At 30.1% G+C, this 7,064-nt stretch overlaps 2 long non-coding RNA genes across 3 annotated transcripts; one reads left to right on the top strand and one right to left on the bottom strand.

Moving 5' to 3' along the window:
- The first annotated feature begins 3,651 nt into the window (after positions 1–3,651).
- LOC115882584 lies at positions 3,652–4,160 on the top strand. 2 transcript variants are annotated; one of them, XR_004050206.1, is made up of 2 exons: positions 3,652–3,966; positions 4,034–4,160. It is a non-coding gene; the product is annotated as an uncharacterized LOC115882584 (long non-coding RNA). The 2 variants fall into 2 exon arrangements; XR_004050207.1 differs by having other exon boundaries at positions 3,652–3,970.
- A 496-nt stretch (positions 4,161–4,656) lies between these two features.
- On the bottom strand, positions 4,657–5,320 carry LOC115882583. The gene is made up of 2 exons (XR_004050205.1): positions 4,897–5,320; positions 4,657–4,799 (listed from the first exon to the last, which is right to left on the bottom strand). It is a non-coding gene; the product is annotated as an uncharacterized LOC115882583 (long non-coding RNA).
- Between the last annotated feature and the right edge of the window lie 1,744 nt (positions 5,321–7,064).

Raw genomic sequence — 7,064 nt, 5'->3', positions numbered from 1 at the left:
ACTCATAAGGCTAAATTGGCCTATATTTTCGTGTTCTTCGCTTTTTTTTTATTAGCAAATAACAGTATTTTCATCAAAATCGGTGACCTGACCAAAATTGACAAATTTCATGCTCATATGGCCGGGTGCGCCTCAAATGTGGCTCACCCCCTATAACTTTTTTATTTTTTCAGATAAAAATCAAGATTTGGTTTGTTGGTATATTACATAAATTAGTATCGATTGACGTATTCAAATGTTTTTGATCACTTTCTGTTTCACCGAAAATGGCCACAACTTTTGATTTTTAAATGGAACCCTCGGTATATTTTTACTTTATTCAATAGAAAATAACACTCTGAATAGAATGACATATCATATGTCAACTTTTGACGTTGCGACTTAAAAAAAACGAATTTTAAATTTCAATTCAGAGTGCCATTGCTGTGTTAAAAACAGTAATTCTTAATCAAAGAGCCTTGGAAAAATAGATTTGATCGTCTAATGTTTTTCGTGTCTTGTCCTGGTCTGTTAAAAGATACCCTAATTGTATTTTTGATCATATCTCAATTTTTTCATAGGAAACAAGGATGTCTCTAGAACTCTAAAAAAATTCTAAAAAATATGTTCCATTACCATATTTGGAAAAGCACTTTTTATGAATAATTTGGTACCACACACTTGGTATTTCGAGTCAAATTGTCGTTACGAACTGCATGTTACAATTACAAATAAATCATATGCGTAAATGTCAAAATTTGACATATCTTATCCAGAGTGTCATTTTCTATCGAATAAAGCTTTGAATAAGAAGACTAAGGAAGGAGCATATCAAAAATCTTAGGTACACCGCGATGGGCCTCAAATATGGCCGACTTAAATTCCGGTTTATCAGTGTCGTTCTAATTTTATTTTACGTTGTGAATAAATGTTGGTAGTTATTAAAATTGTTATAAAAATATAAAATTCAAATAAAAATAAATAAGTTATAATAATTATTTATAACCACAAACATTCGATACGCTACTGAAGCAGGTAAGTCAAATTAACGTATCTAAATTCTTTGACATCTAATCTTTGACAAGTAATAAATAAAAGCTAAAATGCAAGAAAAATATATAATTTAGTTAATTTACGTGAATTTCATAAATGATCGGTTTACTACACGTATGTATATTATATAGTCACTTACTAGCGAAAAGTTGCTCCATTATTTCACTCAATTTTTGCCAAGATCTACCGCACGCTATACAACCAACTATTTTAGAGTCTTTTTCGATAAATAGCGATAGTGTCACTGTTAATTTAAGTGCTGCCACAATTTCCATCTAGATTTACTACCTTTATACAACTATCGGTAGTAGAATAAATAATAAATAACATAAAATAAGCTCCGTAAAGACTGACAAATCCACAGAAATCAAAAGTTGTAGTCATTTCCGTAAAACAGGAAATGACCGAAAACAATACGTTAATCAATCATAATTAATGTCATATACTAATTTACCAAATCTCCACCAAAAAAAGTTGTAGGGGTGCGCCACTTTTGAGACCCACCCGGTATTTATAGAAAATAGTCGAAAAATTGAGACAGAAAAAACTTCAGCATTATACAGGGTCGCTGATTGGCAGCATTATACAGGGTCGTATGGAAACGGTCGATTATTGGGCAAAGTATACGAGGTCCCGCAAAAAGTTAAATACAAAAGTTATAGGGGTTTTAAATGGCTAACGTCTTGTAATAAATTTAATTATACAGGGTCGGTCAGGAAGTCGTGGCACATCAAAGATTTATTTATTTAAATGAAACCCCTTGTATATTATTGGGTATTTCAATTCTTTCTTCAATTATAACCAAACATTGTAAAACGCATACTGTATCTAAATTCAACCGTTTACGAGATATCGAGTTTAGGTTTTGACATGTTAAACGAAAATTTTGTAATTTCCAGACTTGATATAATCTCATTTTATACATCTATAAATGTTAACTTAAAAACTAATATAGTCTATAAAATGAATAACTTTGAATTTTGACCGTTATTTTTTACCAACATGGCAAATATAAAATCCCTCTGTCAAAAAAGATACTGATATTCTTTAAATTGAGTGCCTGAACGAATCAGATAGGTAACTCTTTTTACTTTCGTGAAATAGAAAAGGAAAATAATAAAACAAGTGACAGTTCTTCCTCTTCTTGCAAAAATCAACAAGAAATGTCATAATTGACGACAGTAAAATGTCATCAGCTTTTGACATTTCTAAATATTAGACTAGTCTCTAATAGAAGAGCCACGGAGCGAGATTTTTGACGTCACGCTATGGAAAACATAATTATTCCTCGTATTTTTGGTTTGTATTTTAAAAATGATATAGTTTACATGAAATATATATAGTATACAGTTAATAAATACAATATAATATATACCTATTTATAGTAATAAATACGTTGGCAAATAAACTATGAACCATACAAATGCAGCAAATGTTTTACAATATACAAATAATGAATAGGTGGTACATAAGATAATGGGTAAAATGTAAAATATAATTTAATGGGGGGTTTTAATAATGGGGTATATTTTAATAATGGGGTTTGAAAATCGATCTGATTTAACAAAAAAACATTCAATATCTACTAATAGTGATGTATTATTATTTGCATTCACAAAATTTATTTATATATTATAATGTTTACTGCAATTAATAAACTAATATAAACTTGTCAAAAGATGACCACATGTTTTTTTAAATTATTATTCTTAACACAAAAACTATCTACATTGACTATGGAGTACGATTTCAGCCATATTGTAAAATATGTGCTGCATTTGTATGGTTCATAGTTTATCTGTCAAAGTATTTATTACTATAAATAGGTATATTGTATTTATTAGCTGTATATTATGTATATTTCATGTAAACTATATCATTTTTAAAATACAAACCAAAAATACGAGGAATATATATGTTTTCCATGTATTCTACAACATTTTTATTAGTCCGTAGTATCTAACTAGCGTGACGTCATAAATCTCGCTCCGAGGCTGTTCTATTAGAGACGGCATTGAGTCAGCATGGCCGCAAGTTGCTAACCTAATAAAATGAACACTAGAAAAGCCCGCGGGAACTGTCAAATTCAAAGTTATTCGTTTTACAGACTATATCAAATTATCACAGTATCACAGTTTCCGCACAATAGCATCGTCAAATAAAACCCAACACATCGAAATTTAAAAAAGTCAATAATTCGGAAACGGTTGGTTTGATGTACATTGTGTTTCACTGTTTTTGCTTAGAATTGAAGGAAAAATTGAAATATGCAACAATATACAGGGGGTTCCATTTAATAAAATGAAATTTTAATGTGCCACGACTTTATGACCGACCTTGTGCACTTAAATTTATTACTGGCCAATAGCCATTTAAAAACCGTGTAACTTTTATGTTTACTTTTTGTGTAGTACCTCGTATATTTTACTCAATAATCGACCGTTTCCATACATATCAGCGATCCTATTATATTATTTTCTTTTTTTTTAGAATTGAAATGTGCTCTTGGCCGATTATAGCTGCGGTTTGCTAATAAACTGGGGTCTGATATATAGGATACATTAGAATACGCAACCAACCGTCCAATCAGATGAAAGAGGTACGTACCCTATCGTTGAGTATTGTGCAATCACGTGATGCTCATGTCGTATGACGGTTAAATCTTTGGTTAGAATTTTTGTTGTTGTTTTTACCTGTTTTTACAGTTTTTACTTTATTTTTCTATTTACATCAGATCTATATTTTGTAATTGCCTATCAGACAATACGTATTTAGAAAAATAATAAGAATTAGGATCGTGTTTTTTTTTTAAATCCGGGATATTAATTGGAACCCTTGATAACATTACTGCTTTTGATATAAAAAGTGCATTTTTGATTATTTACTTGGGCTAGGATATTAAAATATCGGTTGGATTGTACGACATAAATAGATGTAGGTATGGTTATTTATATATATATGTATGTATTTATAAAGCTTACTATCTGTTTTGCATTTTCAGTTTTTGATCAGACATTTTATTTTATTTGTGAAATGCCCACAAAAAAGCTTCCAATGATTCAACATCAGTGTGTTTGCTGCATAATGGATCATTCCTGCTGAATTTTTAGATCATTTGAAGACTACACTAATTTAATAGGCAAGTGTTAGCATTATTCGAGGCACCATCAAAGAAAGCAATAATAATATGCTTAGTCCCAGAGATATTACAGCTTAGTTATTTTGCCCTACAGGAGAAAAAACCAGAGTAGTTCACTCTGTAATTGCATTTTCTCGGCTCCAGTTAAAATGAACAAAGCTGGTTTTTCCTGTGGTCTTCATTTGAAATAACGTAAATAAATGTTTATACATATGTATGTGATGATTAAAATGGTGTTAAGGAAATAAAAATGTTTTTCGATATTAATATATACCTATATATGTATATTTATTTTGAAATAAATTACACTTTTAACAGTTTAATGGAGTTTTTAAAGCCAGTTATAATATTTATATTTTAAAAACTTGAAATCATGTGGATGTAATCACGCATTAAACCACAGACTAACTTATATAAGTCAAAAGTAGATTTTAGTGTTAACTTTTATATAACTTGTAAGTAAAATAATAAATAAAACAAATATGAAAAAACCAACAATTCTAATGTATATATTAAAATACAGTACAATAATAGGTATCTGATACCCTCACTTAACGTAGAATAATATTCTACCCAACTCAATACTATGTCCAACATGAGTTTCAAATATATCGGGCCCTAATCGTTCCTGAAAATAATATTTTTTTTACATTGTTATACCATATTCTAAACTATTTAATATTTCAGTCACTTAAAAAGTTAATTTGTATTGAATAATTGTCTACCATTAAAGCAAATTTGGACTAGTATTTTTAATGGGCATATTCTGTGTATGGATATAGGTACTTCCTCCAGATTTTGGGTTCAACCAATTTATTCTTAAAACCTGAAACATCTACGTATAAAAAATAGACAGCTTACTAATTATAATAAAATTTACCGTTAGAATTATACTTCTTTAACAAATAATTTCCATTGGTATACTTTTCCATGACAAGTAATCAACTTCCTAACATTTTTTAATTGATGTAATACTTCCTCATGATGCGAAAAGAAAATCTTTTCTTTAGCACACAAATGACAAACGATATGTTGGCTTACTTTCAGATTAGTTACTTTTCCATAGATATCCTCATGTCAATTCAAGGACGATGAACATGAAAATGATCATCACATGAAACATCACAAACTAAAAACCTAATAAACAAGTTTATATCGAATATAGAAATAAATTTAGTGTTCTTACCCATTGTCGTCCAAATCCACGTTAATAGATAATTAATTTTTTAGATTTTTATCTTTTATTTTTAAATATATCTTTCGAACTACTGGTTTTAGTAATTATTAAATTAAACGAACAAAAAAGTCAAAAATATTAAACCATTAATTCTCTTGTCAATTGTGAATTTTCTCCAGGCGCCGAACATTATCACGATTACTCCTTTGATCTGATTGGACGGTTCAATGACGGTTGGTTGCGTATTTTAATGTATCCTCTGATATATGAGCTGGATAAAAATATCCCACAGGAATGTACTATGAATACTTTTTAGATACGTATGTTTATAAAACAACAAACAGCAGTTTAATTTTTAAAGAAATATGACTTGTTCAATGAGTCTGTGCACGAATACATCCTTAGTAGTGAATGATTTTAAAGAAATAATTAAATTTGGATTAAGAGAGCTCATAACTCATATGTACACGATACGCACGTAATCTTTTTTGGTACAAGCCTTCAACTTGGCAGGCTTCTGCGTTCCGTTATCCTTTAGGGCTCTTTCTCCGAGATTGAATTTCTAATATGTTCTGTTTTTGATTAAATTTATGCTGGTAGTTTTAGTTTTGCGAGTCCGGGGCAGCAGGAATTTTAGTTCTCTGTGGAAATTGGCAAAGTTTGTTTTAAATTACTACTCCATGAATTATTACTTTGCTGGATATTCTCCGGCAGTATTTTTGGGAAAGTTCCGACCAGTTTTATACTGTTTCAGACTTGTTTTCGGACAGTTTCCGCTTCTCGTTTTGTGTGTGATGGGTCCATGGAGTTTACGGAAGATTTAACCGAACGTAGAATTAGTATATGGTTTCGAAATGGTTTTTGAGTTTTTGAAATTAAATATACATATGTGGAGTCCTCAGTTTTCGGAAAAACCTTAAACACGTATATTTTATTTTGATGGTTTACATATTTTAAGAATTTTTAAAAATTTATACAGGGTGTTTCATAAAATATGACCATTGCGAGTAATCACGATTCTGCTTAAACTGCTTGACGTTTAAAGCTGATTGTTGGTAAACGGATTGACTATGGGGTGTAGAGGTTCGATAAGGAGGGGCTTCTCGAATCTCAAATTCCAAGAGTGTGAAAACGCCCCTCAAATATTACAATATCTGTTATTTAAAAAACGGTTAGTCTTTCGGGAAAACGCTAGGACACGCATACTTTATTTTGTTTTTTACATATTTTAAAATCATACAGGGTATTCCAAAAAGTTGGTTAATTGATTAACCACGATTCTGCTTAAACTGCTTGACGTAAAAAGCTTATTTTTGGCAAACGGATTTTTCGAAAGTCCAATTTCAACAAGATGAAACTACCCCTCAAATATTACCAAGTTATACAGGGTCCGGCAATAGTGGCGTCGGGCATCTGTAGCTCTTAGAATAAACAACTTGAGAATTTTGTTTAAGTGCATACCTGAAGTATGTACCAGGATGTATTTCAGGAAAATATTTTAATTTCTATACAGTGGCTCAAAAAAGTGTGAGTGGACCTGAATGATTGTTTTTAAATGGAACACCCTGTATATTATTACATTTTTGGCTTTCTTTCCGATCACTTTACATAACAAATGAAAAAATACATTTTGATAGTTTCAGAGATATTAAAAAATAAATCAAAAATATATATTTTTTCACAGCCCTTCTTAAAAAAATTATTAAAGATACAAAA

The sequence above is a fragment of the Sitophilus oryzae genome, unplaced genomic scaffold (genome assembly GCF_002938485.1).
Source record: "Sitophilus oryzae breed Bouriz unplaced genomic scaffold, Soryzae_2.0 scaffold_1789_pilon_pilon, whole genome shotgun sequence".
NCBI lineage: Eukaryota > Metazoa > Arthropoda > Insecta > Coleoptera > Curculionidae > Sitophilus > Sitophilus oryzae.
Note: the sequence above shows the minus strand (reverse complement) of the source record. Positions and strands in the feature narration are given on the sequence as shown.